Raw genomic sequence first — 16211 nt, 5'->3', positions numbered from 1 at the left:
TTGCAGAGAGGTCTTATCAGAGATACTAACAAAGGAGGTTTCACTAGGAAAAAGATTTCGCATCCATCCTTTAGGAATAGCACGGACCTCAATGTTATCCTGCCCCATTGTCTGGAATCCTTAAGAGACTCAGTGATCCACCCAGGGGGCTGAAAAAAATCTCTGTGGGGCTGCCACAAGGTCCTCGACCTTAACATGGTTAGACCTCCACCTTTGCTATCCCGGAATACCTGATAAGGAATCTGGCTTCATGGGCTTATATGCCTCATTTACCTGAATTCCTTGAGAGACTCAGCAATCCACCCAGGGGGCTGTAACAGTCTCTGTGGGGCTGCCACAAGGTCCTCGACCTTGACGTGGCTAGACCTCCACCCTATATGACATATGTTTTAGACGTTGTTACTGTTTTTTAGAATGATTTATTGTTAAATTATCCTCATCCTTTATTTAACTCCTTATTTCCTTTCCTCACTGGGCTATTTTTACTTATTGGAGCCCTTGGGCTTAAAGCATCTCACTTTTCCAACTAGGGTTGTAGCTTGGCTAGAGATAATAATAAAAATAATCTCGTACCCCAGATACAAGATCTAGAGGCCAGGCTATTCAGAGGAAAAAAGAAAGCTGTCTCTCCTTGGTCCTTCCGAGACTCTATATACAGTCTCCCATCATCCTTAAAGCTTCATTTATGACCACGTGTAAATTCAGAGGGTGGCGAACGTGATTCAACAGGCATAAAATAATTTGGAAACTAATCATAAAAACTTTCATGAGTTTCTAAATCAACTGAAGGACGAAAGGAATAAGGATCTTCTCCTCCTGAGAATCTCAAATTCAACAGGAGAAAAGTGATCACCAATGTCTTCTACTGACAAAGATCTTGTAAGACGTGGCGCCGAACGTCCTGAAAGACGAGGTGCCGAGCATCCTGATAGACTACGATCGTCCTGAAAGACGTGGCGCCAAACGTCCTGAAAGACGTGGCGCCGAGCGTACTGAACGACGAGGCGCCGATTGTCCTGAAAGACGTGGCGCCAAGCGTCCTGAAAGACGAGGCGCCGATTGTCCTGAAAGACGTGGCGCCGAGCGTCCTGAAAGACTTAGCGCCGAGCGTAAAATGATCTTCATTACGTCACTCGGCGCGTTCGGTTCATCAGAGGGTTCTCATGGCCGACTGGCGCTCAGGAATAAAAACCGTGTCTATGTTGGTTCGTAAGCATTATAGTATTGCTATCATCAGCAAATGTGATGCAATGCAAGACTCTAACAGCAATATTAGTAGCTTAACATCCAACGCTCTTTGCTTTCCCATGGCAAGGGCAAGCATTCTTGGAAATGTCAACGGGAACGCTCGAGAGGACGTCTGCTCGTGAGCTAACGCCTCTCGTTTCCTTTGGCCGATCGACATTCCTTCTCCCAGGGGTTGGGGAGCTTGGAAGAGGTCTAAGGCTAGGAAAAAACGTCCACTGTGCCGAATAAATTCACTGCACTAATTTAGCGCTGAAACTTGCACTTTTAAACTCTTACACTAAAGACCAAAACTAGTCCTGCCCGTTGTGATAGATCTTTCTCTACTGCCAAGGGCTTGAATGAGAATGCAAAATCATTTCTAGTTCTTGCTATATAAAATTGTAACAAAATATTTTTTATAAAATATTACCGTGATATTTACATTGTAAATAAATGTTTGAACACACTTACCCGGTAGTTACATATAACTACCGGTAAAGATAAATGTTATACATACTCACCCGGTAGTTATATACAACTACCGGGAAAGTTACATGTTATACGATTCAAATGAACAGATATAGGAATAACATATATAAATAAATGTAAACAACCCTTAATTCTTAAAGGTTCCCAAAAATAGTGATTTGTTATTATTAAAATGAACAGATATCGCAATAACGTATATATATCTATGTAAACAACCCTTAAATCTTAAGGGTTTCCAAAATAGTGGATTGCTACACTTTACAATTGGAACATATATGTGAATACTATATACGAATAATACTAGAATCCCAACATCGAAAGAAAATAAACAACGATATCAAGAATTGTTGGAACTGCATCGTATTTTCATGAGGACTACGCAGCGAAAATTAACAATACGCTAGTTCTATTTAATCTTTGAAAATAGTATCGATGATTTAAATAACGAATACTAAAAAGACAAATATTTTCTTAAAAATTAATATAATCTTTTATATTAAAAGTTAAATACTTATTATAAGTTAGACTTCCTTTTCATTATTTACAAGAAAAAGCAAAGAAAATGATTACGCAACATATAACGTAGTACTATGTTGCTTACATCACACGATTGTGACGTCATAGAGATGGTGGAACGATCTCCGCCATCATGTTTAAAGAGTAGGTTCGTTAGTTTTACAGTAGGGGGAAAAAACTCCCATTCCTACCTCTGTTAAGATACAAACTTAGTTAAAGCACTAACACTCAGTAAAAACAAAATCCAATCAGCGAAGGTTAAAAATAAATTGTACATCACCAAAATAACTGTAATATGACAAATTCGAAGATAATTTGTATTTTTCCTAACCATACAAACCTTAGCTATTTACAAAGGGTATTACTTTTAGCGCAGCTGAAATGACGAGCCAATAGTTTTTAACGAGGGTTAATTACCCCCGCGCTAGTTAGCGGGGGGTGGGGAAGGGTAGCTTGCTACCCCTCCCCCCTCCACACACCGGTGACTTGCTTCACTTCACTTAGAGGTAGGACTTGACTTGGGGGTCAGGGATGGCGGGCACATATGTGTAAATAGCTAAGGTTTGTATGGTTAGGAAAAATACAAATTATCTTCGAATTTGTCATTTGTTCCGTAACCGAAATACAAACCACGCTATTTACAAAGGGCGACTTACCCCTTAGGAAGGGTGGAAAGTCCCCAGCCTTACTGACTTCGGCTTGCCCGGGGGCTCGATCCCTCAGTGAGCAGCACTAGAGAGAGGGAGCCCCTGTACCTCACAGGTTCCTAGCATCGCTAGGAACGAGTGGCCTACATAAGTAGTGTGAGGAGGAGAGTGTGACTCGTCCTATGAAGTTGACCTTGAGACCTTCAGATAGGAATTCTAGGATAGGACGTTCCCCATACCACCTCGTCAGGGTATGGGAGACGCAACAGTATTAAGCTTAATACTAGGAGCACAAAGAAGCATGGGTTACCTGCAGAGGTCGAGGTCAGCTATGCGAGGACCAGGATGCTGCTTCCCCAAGAGAGGGGAGAATGAAGAAAGAAGCAAGGGTCAGACATACTCTTTCATTCACACAGACTAAGACCGGGTAACAACGCCCTCAACCTACTGCTACTTGTCCAAAAGGAGCCTGAGGTTAGACCAGCTGTTGTGCAGCCACCACAGGGCCGATAGAGAACGTATCAAGGCTCCTGGTGGGTCACGTCTTGCAGGTAGTGGGCTGTGAAGGTCGTTTGACGCTTCCAGACCCCAGCTTGAAGTACCTGCGTCACAGAGAAGTTTCTCTTGAAGGCCAGGGATGTAGCAATACCCCTGACATCGTGGGCCCGAGGGCGACGTGACGGAGGAGGGTCAGGATTCAGGGCATGATGGATAACCCTTCGAATCCAAGCAGAGATGGTGTTCCTGGTGACCCTCCTCTTTGTCCTGCCTGTGCTCACAAACAAAGCTCGCACATGAGGACGGATTGCAGCCGTTCTCTTCAAGTAGTACCTCAGACACCTCACTGGGCATAGTAGCAGCTGGTCTGGGTCGTTTGTTACAGAACGGAGACTCGCGATCCTGAAAGAGTCGAACCGAGGATCCGGCACTCCAGGATTCTGAGTCTTGGCCACAAACTCAGGAACGAACCTGAACGTTACCTCCCCCCATCCCCTTGAATGGGCGATGTCGTACGAGAGACCATGAAGTTCACTAACTCGCTTGGCCGAGGCCAAGGCGAGTAGGAAAGCCGTCTTCCAAGACAGGTGGCGATCGGAGGCCTGGCGTAATGGCTCGAAGGGAGGTCTCTTGAGAGACCTGAGGACTCGAACCACGTTCCAAGGAGGGGGTCTCACTTCCGACTGGGGGCAGGTAAGCTCATAGCTACGTATGAGTAAAGAGAGTTCTAGCGATGAAGAAATATCCACGCCCTTCAATCTGAAGGCCAAGCTTAAGGCTGAGCGATAGCCTTTCACTGCCGAGACAGAAAGGCGCATTTCTTCTCGCAGATACACAAGGAAGTCCGCTATTGCTGGAATAGTGGCATCGAGTGGAGAGATACCCCTTCCACGACACCAACCACAAAAGACTCTCCACTTCGCTTGGTAGACTCCCTCAGAGGACCTTCGCAGGTGCCGAGACATTCTCTCCGCAACCTGTTGCGAAAAGCCTCTCTCCGCGAGGAGACGCTGGATAGTCTCCAGGCGTGAAGCCGAAGCGAGGCTACGGCCCTGTGAGGGACACCGGAGTGGGGTTGTCTGAGAAGCTCGTGTCGTGGAGGAAGCTCCCTTGGGAGTTCCGTCAGGAGTTGCAGAAGGTCCGGAAACCATTCCGCGTGATGCCATAGCGGAGCTACTAGAGTCATGGAACAGTTGACCGATAGTCTGGTCCTGTTGAGCACCCTTCTCATCAGACAGAATGGTGGGAAGGCGTACACGTCGATGTTGTCCCACCGTTGCTGGAAAGCATCTTGCCAGAGTGCCTTGGGGTCCGGGACTGGTGAGCAGTACAGGGGCAGCTTGAAGTTCAAGGCTGTCGCAAACAAGTCCACCGTCGCGGAACCCCACAAAGTCAGGACTTTGTTGGCTATCTGAGGATCCAAAGACCACTCGGTACTCACTATCTGCGAAGCCCTGCTCAGACTGTCGGCGAGCACATTCCTCTTGCCAGGAATGAAGCGAGCTGATAGTGTTATCGAGTGGGTTTCGGTCCACCTCAGAGTCTCTACTGCAAGATGGGATAGCTGTTGCGAAAAAGTGCCTCCCTGCTTGTTGATATAAGCCACTACCGTGGTGTTGTCGCTCATCACCACCACGGAGTGACCCGCCAGGAACCGTTGGAACTGTTGAAGGGCCAGAAAGACGGCCTTCAATTCTAGCAGGTTGATGTGTAGGCACTTTTCTGATTCTGACCAAAGGCCTGAGGCCCTCTGGTTCAGAACGTGCGCCCCCCACCCTTCTTTTGACGCGTCCGAAAACAGAGTCAATTCCGGGGGGAGGACGAGAAGACTCACTCCCTTTCGCAGGTTCTCGTCGGCCAGCCACCACCGCAAGTCCGTCTGTTCCAGAGACCCCATTGGGATCAGAATGTCCGGGGAATCGGATCCTTGATTCCACCGGGACTTGAGCCGCCATTGAAGGGATCTCATCCTGAGGCGGCTGTTTGGAACCAGACGGGCCAGGGAGGATAGGTGGCCTAAGAGACGCAACCACGATTGGGCGGGGAGTTCTTTTCGCCTGAGGAAAGGTTCCGCCACCCTCCTCAGCCTTGCTATCCGGTCGTCTGATGGAAAGGCTTTGTGGAGATTGGTGTCTATTAGCATGCCTAGATAAACCAGTCGTTGGGACGGATGCAGAGAGGACTTCTCGAGGTTTACCACGATCCCCAGATCCTGGCAAAGATCTAGAAGCCTGTCTCGGTGTCGAAGAAGGGTCGACTCCGAGTCTGCTAGGATCAGCCAATCGTCTAGGTAACGAAGGAGACGAATGCCGTTCCTGTGCGCCCAAGTCGAAATCAGGGTGAACACTGGTGAACACCTGAGGAGCTGTGGAGAGACCGAAACACAGCACCTTGAACTGGTAGATCTTGTTGTCTAGGCAGAATCTCAGGTACTTCCTGGAAGACGGATGGATTGGGATCTGGAAGTACGCATCCTTTAGATCCAGTGTACACATGAAGTCTTGTGGTCTCACCGCAAGTCTGACCGTGTCTGCTGTCTCCATGCTGAACCGGGTTTGTTTGACAAACCTGTTCAGAGCCGAGAGATCGATGACGAGTCTCCAGCCTCCAATAGCCTTCTTTACAAGAAAGAGTCGACTGAAGAAGCCTGGAGAGCCGTCCACGACCTCCTGGAGAGCACCCTTCTCGAACATGGTCTCGACTTCGGCCTGAAGGGCCAGCCCCTTTGTCGATCCCATGGCATAGGAGCTCAACGACACTGGATTCGCTGTCAGGGGAGGTTGAGATGACGTGAACGGGACGCGATAACCTTGGCCGATCACTGAGACCGTCCAAGCATCGGCCCCGTGATGTTGCCACCTGCGGACGCAACGCTGAAGGCATCCCCCCACAGGTGGACACACAGGGGGACTGCCACCCCTAGGGCTTGCGGCCGCGGCCGCCACCCCTAGAAGTCTTGCCTCCCCTGGAGGACTTACCGCCCCTCTTGACCTTGGCTGGAAAGGGCTGGGGCTTAGACACCACTTTCTTAGCTGCCCGTGCCTGTTTGGGAGCCTTACAAGGCTGTTGCTGCTGTTGTGGCGGGGCTGGAGGCTTATAGGGCCGAGTTGTAAAGGCCCTGTGGAGGAGGGAGTCCGTGCTGGATTTCCTCCACCTCTCAGCCGTTCGCTCCAAGTCTTGAGGCTCAAACAGGCTCTACCCCAGGAGGGAGGCATGTCGGAGCCTACACACATCTACGGCGGGGACCTTCGGATGGAATCTCTCGGACACAGCATCGCGACGCTTCAACACCGAGTTGGCCCACAGGGTGGTAACCTGGTGCGCCAAAAACTCGATGGAGCGGGTGCCCGAGAGCAAGAAGGTCTCAAGGGCCTTCCTATTGGTCTCCTTGGACAAGTCCTCCGATCGCAATAGGATGCCCAGAGATCCTAACCAGAAGTCCAGCCACGAAGTGGCCTGCATGGCACACTTAGCGACCTTCTCGTGGTTAAGGATCTCTGCCGCCGAGAACGACACCTGCCGGGCAGAGAGTTTCTCCAGGGGAACTCCCTTCGCCAGCTCCTCCACAGAGTGATGGAGAGGAAGAGCGAGGTTGTGCTCACCCAGGATCTCGAAATACCTCCTCTGCTGAAGGCGAGGAGGAGGGATGAGTTTGTTCCCGGCAGTGGAACGACTGGAGGAGGCAAGAAGTGCGAGCTGAGCATTGGCCCTAGCTCTGGCACTCTTCAGCCCCGAGACCAGGGCAGAGCTGCACTGGTCTTAGGGGCCTTCCGAACGTCAAACACTTCATCCAGAATCGTGTCTTTGCCTTCACGGGGGGGGATGACTGGATCCGTAAGACTGTTAAGTTGCCTTATCAGGCTTAGGACCTGCCAGAAGGCATGTTCGGACTCTTGCTGTTCTCCTCCCTGCGGGCTGGCAGCTAAGTCTCCTGCCACAGGAATCTCTTCCTGGGGTGATACGTGGACATTCCCCTGGGTAGTCGTGGGTTCCTGACGAATCCTTGCAGAGGATTTAGGGATGGTCTTGGAATCCTTGGGTTCCCTCCTGGGAGGGATACAGGATCCCAACAACGAGGTTCGAGGGGCCCCTTCCTCACGAGACGATTCTCCTGCCTGAAGCGAAGTCTCCACCCCTGGTGCCGAGGGGAAGACTACCGCCCCACTGGACTCACCTGAGGACGGAAAGGCCTCGTCCACGGGAGAAGGAGAGAGTACTCGTGCAGGAGAGGGGACCCTCGAGACCGATCTCTTGGGAACCAACTTCGCCCTGGGGGAAGTCACCACGAAGTCCACTCCTCTCTTTCTCTTCAGCGTAGGAGAGACAGCCGCTGGTTTGTTACCCTGGCCGGCGAGTGCTGGTTTCATAACCCTCACTAACGCCCGTGCCAGCGGACCAAACCAAGTCTGCTGCTCAAAGGACACAGAGTCCGAAATCCTCGCTAAGGTGAAAGGGATCGGGCGATCCTTTGGAGTGGACACGACGGTACCTGCCTGAAAAGAAGGTGGGGAATAATGCTGTACTGACCTGTCTTCGTCCTGCAATACCAACCTGTGCTTGGATGGAGGTGATCCCGAGTGCCGTCTAGGAGCACGCGTCCCTGCTGCTACCACCGGCTGTGGAATTCGCAGCGAACTATGGTCGCGCGAGGGCGAACGGTCGCGCAAAGGCGAATGGTCGCGCGGGCGCACAGGCGAGCGGTCGCGCGGGAGCGCATGCGAGCGGTCGCGCGGGAGCGCAGGCGAGCGATCGCGCGGGCGCGCAGGCGAGTGGGCGTGAGGGTGGGCAGGTAAATGAACACGTGTCCGAGGCGACGAACGCAAGCGATGGCGCGACGGCGAGGGATCGTGCTGCCGCGTAGGTGAAGAAGATCGCTGGCGATAATGACCGCGTGATGGTAAGCGATGGCGAGCAGCATGTGTAGGTGAATGATCGCGTGATAGGGTGCGATGGTGATCAGCATCCGCAAGAGGGCGGTCGTTCAGGGTTGTGCGATGAGGAGCAGCATGCGTAAGCGGGCGATCGTGCAGGGTTGTGCGATGGCGAGCAGCATGCGCAGGTGAATGATCGCGTGAAAGGGTGCGATGGTGATCAGCATCCGCAGGAGGGCGATCGTTCAGGGTTGAGCGATGAGGAGCAGCATGCGTAAGCGGGCGATCGTGCAGGGTTGTGCGATGGCGAGCAGCATGCGCAGGTGAATGATCGCGTGAAAGGGTGCGATGGTGATCAGCATCCGCAGGAGGGCGATCGTTCAGGGTTGTGCGATGAGGAGCAGCATGCGTAAGCGGGCGATCGTGCAGGGTTGTGCGATGGCGAGCAGCATGCGCAGGTGAATGATCGCGTGAAAGGGTGCGATGGTGATCAGCATCCGCAGGAGGGCGATCGTTCAGGGTAGTGCGATGAGGAGCAGCATGCGTAAGCGGGCGATCATGCAGGGTCGTGTGATGGCGAGCAGCATGTGTAGGTGATCGCTGGCGAGCAGAAGGTCGACGCGTGTCCTGTGAGAGGACAGGTGGTGCGGCGCGTTCACGAGCAGGAACGGGAAGATCGCTGGCGCGTTGGCGAACATGTGTTTCTGACACACGCGCAGCACGATGTTGCGTAGCCACAGGACCAGGTGGATGGTGAGCAGGGAGTTCAGCAGGAACTAAAGGGTGGTCAGAGACCGCAGGGCGATGGTCCTCAAATGAGCGCTGACGCTCGAAAGAGAGCCGACGAGCAGGAGAGCGCTGGCGAGGGGGGCGAACATCAGGAGAGAGCCGACGAGCAGGTAAGCGTCGGCGAGCAGGAGAGTCTTGGCGAGCAGGAGATCGTCGACGAGCAGGAGATCGCCGGCGAGCAGGAGATCGCTGGCGAGCAGGAGAGCGCTTGTGCGCTAGCCCTGCTCGCGTAAGGGAAGAATCCCTTAGCCCCGAAGGGACCGTTGCCCATCGGGTGACGAGTTCTCCAGAAGGCGAAGATCCGGCAGGAGATGGTGAGCGGTCTGCAGAGAGGTTCAAGGAGGGCGGAGCAGTCGGTTGAGGCTGACGAGGAGAGTCCCCCCCGGAGGACGAAGACCCAAAAAGGCGCCTCTTAGTCCCCCTGTAAGGGGAAGGGAGGCCCTTGTGGCGTAGAGGGCGGTGAGCCTTACGGCGGAGGCGGCCTCGGGGGAGATCGTCGGGACCATCGGTCCTCCGAAGGGGAGTCTCCGTCAAAACACTTCCCTCAGAAGGAAGCTGGGCAGCAGTCGAGACCGAAGGACTTACTTCCCCCTTCGAAGGATGCACGGAAGGAGGAGGAGAGCCTAGAGCACCATCACCAGCAACAGCACCTGCGTCGGAAGGCCCAGCCACGTCGGAGGCCTCTGTCACCACGACGTCGACAATAGACAGAGGGTCTACCTCCGCTACCACCGGCGACTGTTTAACAGCGGCCCCCAACGAGACAAGGTCAATAAGAGCGACCCTGGAGGGCAAGCCCTTAAGCCCCAGGGACGACCAAATCTGTAAAAGATCATCACTGGATAAGGCATTATTATCAATAACCTCCCCCGGAGGAGGAGGGGGAACCGCCTCGCTATGGGAGGCGACGCCCTCTCCCCCCACCGAAGGTAGGGAAACAGAACAAGGGCCTGCGCTCCCACTCGGACGACTCTCCTTAGGAGGCGGACGAGGGGGAGCTTCGGAGGAGGTTTTGGCGGCGGAAGAAGAGTCCCGAGAACCTTCCTCCTTCAAGGCTAACCCTGGAGGAGAACGGTCTCTCTTGGACTTCTTCTTACGCCGACGGCCAAACCTCTCCCACTGGGAGGCAGACCACTCCCTGCACTCACGGCACATGTTATCCTGGTCGCACCGTCGGCCCCGACATTGAGGGCAGAGTGTGTGAGGATCCGTAATCACGTCCGACATGAAAGTCCCACAAGGACGGCCGGCAACTCCAGGGCATGTACGCATATTAAATAAAAGAAAATAACTGAAGGTCAACTTCCAACCAATCACACAAGCTGAAAAGAAAAAGAAGAAAATTAAAGGCTGTCACGAAGGCGATGAACAGACACGTCTGATCACCGCCGAGCCAAAAGTGAAGTGAAGCAAGTCACCGGTGTGTGGAGGGGGGAGGGGTAGCAAGCTACCCTTCCCCACCCCCCGCTAACTAGCGCGGGGGTAATTAACCCTCGTTAAAAACTATTGGCTCGTCATTTCAGCTGCGCTAAAAGTAATACCCTTTGTAAATAGCGTGGTTTGTATTTCGGTCACGGAACAAATACAGGTTACAGCGAGTGAAAAATCCAACATCTTGCCGCTAGCACGGCAGGGAATATAAGAGGGTTCCTGGAATGGTTCCTAGGTACCTCGCTAGGGCGCAGGGGTGGTACACCTGGCTGTCCAATCGGTGATTGGCGCGAGTTTCGAATTTTCTGCCGTTGACGTCGGGGACGTAAGCTATATATATAACTACCGGGTAAGTCTTATGTTTAAAAATATAATTTTGGGGAGGTGCTGTATGTTTTTAAAAAGAAAAGTTTGCCATTAATTCTAACGAGTGAGTCTCAAAATAGCAGCCTCTTACTTTCACATATGGTTGAAGACAATTTTTTAGATAAATATACAATCTAATTTCCCACACAATACAGATGAAATCCCTATACCACAGCTTACCAGAGACTGCTCAGCCTTCTGATACAAACCTCAACATCAGTAAATACAGTAGCACATCATCATCTCTAAGCTCTTCAGGACATCAAATCAAGACCCTAACTACAGTACTGTCATTTATGAGATGTCCCCTTTATTTTACCTTTACACCAATTCCCCATCTACATACCATCTATTCCTCCAAGACATCTTCTCCTGCTTCTTCCGTCCATCCATCAAATACGTCTCCTCTTGCGTCCTCCCTTCTTGGGTGTCTTTTTCCATACGCATCCAGGGAGCAAAGGTTTGGTGCTCTCTTGTGAACTGAACCCCGCCTACATGTGCAGTCTGACTGGAATGAAGTAGTTTACAAGAAAATGTTAATGATAAATACAACACAGCATTGTAAGATGATTGATACACGTTACCACCTATCTTCTTGTAAGTACTGTATGATAACTTTAAACATTAGAAAATTGCCTGACATGATTTTGTAAACCTACATATTCTTATTGCTTAAACTCCTCTGGATTCTGTCTTTTTTCATCCTTATGTTTACACCCTTTGAGGGAAATGTATTAGTCTTCTAATAATTACTCTATGTGAAAGGGTTTCTCCTGTCTAATGAGCGAAGGTGCCAGAATGGTGTACCTTCATGCATTGAATAAAAATTTAAATACACTTATGTATTTTTCCTAACCTGATTTCTTTAATAGGACTTTCAGCAAAGCTGGATATGGCTGTTACAACCAAGCTCTCACATTGACCTTAAATCTGAAACTAAGAAACTTAAAACAAAAGAACTCGTTTGCATAGTAAGGAAAAATACAAATTACTTTTTTAAAAATTTGTGATTTCCTACTCAAAAGCAAATCTTAATACTTTTTTCTCTGAATACACAAGCACTGCATAGTTTGCCCTATTCTTTACATATTCTCCTCTTTCCACATATGCCTTACAAAACTTAGATTACCAAACAATTCTACTTTGCTCAAAGGGTTAACTACTGCACTCTAATTGTTTAGTGGCTACTTTCCTCTTGGTTAACATGACACAAATACAAGACGATCACCTAACCTAACCTAGGAACTTTATCCTCAGCCTCCTACCTACCTACCCCTGCACCCGAGCCCTTGGGCCATCACATCCTTAGGTTACCCTAAGACTAAGTCTCAGCCTTATGTTTATGTTGCTCCCTAACAGACTTCACGGTTAATGTCTAGGAGAGGGCCGCATGAAGATATCACTGATATTCAATTAATTTTTACTAGAATATGTAGGAATGTATGTATATAATGGTATACCAGTGAGATAATTTAGTGAAAATCAATAATAGTCGAAATATCGACGATCAAACTCACGCTACTCTTGTCTTCCTCCCAGATTTTTCCAAGTCTGTTGTTATTGTTGACTGCGTCTTATTTTTGCTCAAATGAGCCCTGTAACCACTATAATCCGCAGACAAACTAGTCCACTATGACGTCTTCACGTTTGGCCAATCACAGTGCGACAATACACTTTCTTTCCCAATGACGTCTTCACGTTTGGCCAATCACAGTGCGACAATACATTTTCTTTCCCAATGACGTCTTCACGTTTGGCAAATCACAGTGCGACAATACATTTTCTTACCCATCACAGTGCGACAATACATTTTCTTACCCAGCCATTTTATTTCGTTCCTAGACATGGAGGCCGTAGCAAGCACGTCATCTGATATTGCACAAGAAATTGAAATTCCCGTTTCTTGTGCCGACTGTTTCTTAAGTTACGGTGAATTTGTTTTAGCCTATTCGGGGAAAATCAAAAAACTTGTGGATTTGTGCCAGAGAGACAATTTAATTTTACAAATTAAAAATTGTCCTGCATGTCAGGGAACCTTGCAACGGCTTCACGTTTCCCTCAAAGCAGCAGCACATCTTTATCAACCAACAGGTTAAGGTAAGCTTCATTAATTTATGGAGTATATTATAATGGTGATAGTATAACAATGTATACAGCAGTACCATCACTTTGGATTTGGTTTGATGGATGTGTTAGGTAGTGTCCTTAAGGGGGGGTCGCAGGGGGGCAGAGCAACCCCCCCCCCCCCGTAGGGGTACAGGGCTATTAGGCTAGGTTAGGTGGGTGTATTAGGTTCGGTGGTGCCCTGAAAATCACTGTGGCCTTAAGGGGGGGTCGCAGGGGGGGGCAGAGCCCCCCCCCCACCCCCCGGTAGGTCTAGGTAGGGGTACAGGCCCCCAGGGTAGGTTGGTTGGTTGTATTAGGTTCGGTAGTGCCCCGAAAAATCACTTTTCTCATCCTCCCCCCACCCAAAAACCCCGCTTCCCACTGGGGTCCCCCATAATTGTAGTAGTAGGTTTATGCTTACATTTTGTGTGTAAGAGGTAAGTCTTAGTTTCTTTTTTATTCATTTCCTCATGTTTCTATGCACTGTGCAACAATAATCTGGTTGTTTTTTGCCATTTTTCGTCGTTAATAATTGAAAAACGGGTGCGGCCTTCTCCTAGACATTTACCGACTTCACTCATGGCAAGGTAACACTAATTTACAATATTTTCAACCGTAAAACTAGCTTTAAAATATCAAATTTCACCCAATGGTGAACATTTTTCCCTTAGAGAAAATAGATTTGACAAGTAATAGGATTGTTTATGCCTGTCCCAAGCAACTACATACACTAGACCCCCCAAATCAGTTCTGAGTACAGTACCTATAAGTACTGTACACAAGCGTGAACACTTTTCTTCATTACTGTAAATTTCATTGATCTTCACCCACCTACAACGTTCTAGTTTATATTTTTCTTGGGTAAACCACAAGAAAATGAAACATTATCTGTGCAAATGCATAATAAGTGCGGAAAAAAAATAAAATTGATTATGATAAGTTTGATATTTTCCAAAATGTTCCCCTTGTTCAGATGAGAAACTCGTTACATTCGCACATTTGTTTCCACTTACCACGACTCTTCCCCATTGCGCACCGTGACAGTTTTCACCTACATACGCAGTAGCTCGCACCCACTGAGTACTGTGCACCAATGAGAACGTAGCACCTCTTATAAATGCATTACTATTGGCTAGTGGTTTTGGCAGTTTTCAAAGTACGTGTTTTAGTATCAAGACCTGGTTACACTATCATAACACTTTAACCATCTCTATCTCTGACGATTTGACTGAGACATTTCATATTACCCAAACAGATTCTAGATATATATTCATCAACAGCTTTTTGGGAGTGATGAAATTTATAAAAAGAAGTGTCCTTTGGCAACTCATTTCAAATAAATAATTTCAGTCATAAGTCTCATGAGTGACACTTGTAAGGATTGTAAATTATCATCATTACTAGCCAAGCTACAACCATAGTTAGAAAAGCATGATGCTATAAGTGAAAGCAAGGTAGCCCAGTGAGGAAAGGAAACATTTAAATCAATTACAAGAGAAGTAATAACGATCAAAATAAAATATTTTAAGATCATAACATTAAATTAGATAGTTTCTACACAATAAGCCTTAATTCACACAATTCAGAAACCCATTTTTTATGCAATCTCTGTGTTCTTCCAAGAGAAAGTGTCAAATGCATTAATCCATCAAGTTCGTAAGACTAAACCCTAAACACTTCCACAGTGCCTTCTCTAACTGCTGGTCATTCCAGTGCTACTGCAACCCGTCAACCAGAAACACAGACTACGACTAATAAAGGTACAAGACACCGTAGCATCCTAGGTCAGCTTATTAGAACATTTTTGGTAATCATGATACCTTAAATAGTAACTCAAGCAGCTGGCATGCACTGCGCATCGACATAGCTTGCAACAGCAAATCATTAGTGATATGCTTTTTACGGGCAAAGCGAGCCACGGCGGAGAAAAAATTACTAAAATGTAGACACATGTTTGGGAGCCTCATCAAGAGCCCCTCTTGGATATATATTCCGGGTAATGTGGACGAATGAACGAACTAACATATCATGACGCTTGAGATCGGAGCATGTTAATTATGCAGAAATGTTGCTCGGGAGAATACTGATCGAGCAAGTTACCTCTGCCGCAGTCACTCCACAGGTGTCGTTTCACATAGGGACGTAGCTAGAGATTTGGGGGATGGGGCAATGAGTTTGTGGAGTTATTGTTTAAAATATATACTTGTTTTTATTTTCTTACCCAACTTTGTAGGGGGGCAGGGGGGGGGCATTCAGTAAAAATGCAACCCTTGTCCCTCCTAGCTACACCACTCATTTTACAAAATTAATTTAACATAAATTAACATTTTTTTGTTAGTTTTCTTATTATGTTGGAATCCGATATTTTAGACATCAATATTTTTCCTTTCAACTCCATTTCCTGTTTCTTCAATCCTACCTGGGGAACCCCATTACTATTGGGGTTATGTAGGGTGATGGTAAAATGAAAAAAAAAAAATGTTTTAAGGAAGTAAACATCATCAGGACAAAACATAATACCAAGAAAACTAACAAAAGAGGTATTTTCATACATCAATGGTAGTGTCTTTAAAGAAAATATTAGCCTTGGTGACACACCATAGGCCATATGATTTTGACATTTTAAGATTCTATCGTATATTCAGTTTTCCATTAAACCTGGTTAATCAAACAATTTTTACTGTTCACAATTACTTAAAACTCTCCTTAAATATAATAAAAACAACTGAAAAGGACTTACTTTTAAAGAAAATAGACGTGAGACGAGCTTTCACACAGAACCGTCATGCAGAGCAGACAACGTGTCAAGAGCCTTGGGGCGTGTCTTAGTCTTCTTCTTTCTTTTCCTCTTGAGAGTTGAGAAGATTCACTAATTTTACATTTTGTTTCTTCAAATTGATAGGCATCAAACGCAATTCGATTTCAAAAGACTCAGGAATGGCTAAGTTATATTTTCTATAACTGAGATGTTTGTATCTTAGAGGCGACTATATAAAATTACCTGGTACATCAGTGAAAATTATTGTACTTCATTCTTCTTCATACTGATAGATTTAATCAACACTGTTTTACAACATGGCTTTGAAAACAGAGTCATTTTACATTTTGCTTCTTCAAACTGATAGTCCTCAAACGCAATTAGATTTAAAAAGACCCATGAATGGCCAAGTTATATTTTCTATAACTCACATATTTGTATCTTAGAGACGACTATATAAAATTACTTGAAATATCACTGAAAATTATTTTATTTCACTTATCTTTATACTGA

The 16211-nt window shown here is 47.6% G+C and overlaps 1 long non-coding RNA gene across 1 annotated transcript in view; it reads right to left on the bottom strand.

Moving 5' to 3' along the window:
* LOC137627418 (uncharacterized) overlaps positions 1–15758 on the bottom strand; it is a 68205-nt gene extending 52447 nt beyond the window's left edge. The window contains exons 1-2 of the long non-coding RNA XR_011041159.1: positions 15681–15758; positions 11181–11342 (exon numbers count right to left, since the gene is read on the bottom strand). This is a non-coding gene — a long non-coding RNA (uncharacterized lncRNA). The remainder of the gene's footprint in view (positions 1–11180; positions 11343–15680) is intronic.
* Positions 15759–16211: the final 453 nt, after the last annotated feature.

The sequence above is a fragment of the Palaemon carinicauda genome, chromosome 35 (assembly GCF_036898095.1).
Source record: "Palaemon carinicauda isolate YSFRI2023 chromosome 35, ASM3689809v2, whole genome shotgun sequence".
NCBI lineage: Eukaryota > Metazoa > Arthropoda > Malacostraca > Decapoda > Palaemonidae > Palaemon > Palaemon carinicauda.
Note: the sequence above shows the minus strand (reverse complement) of the source record. Positions and strands in the feature narration are given on the sequence as shown.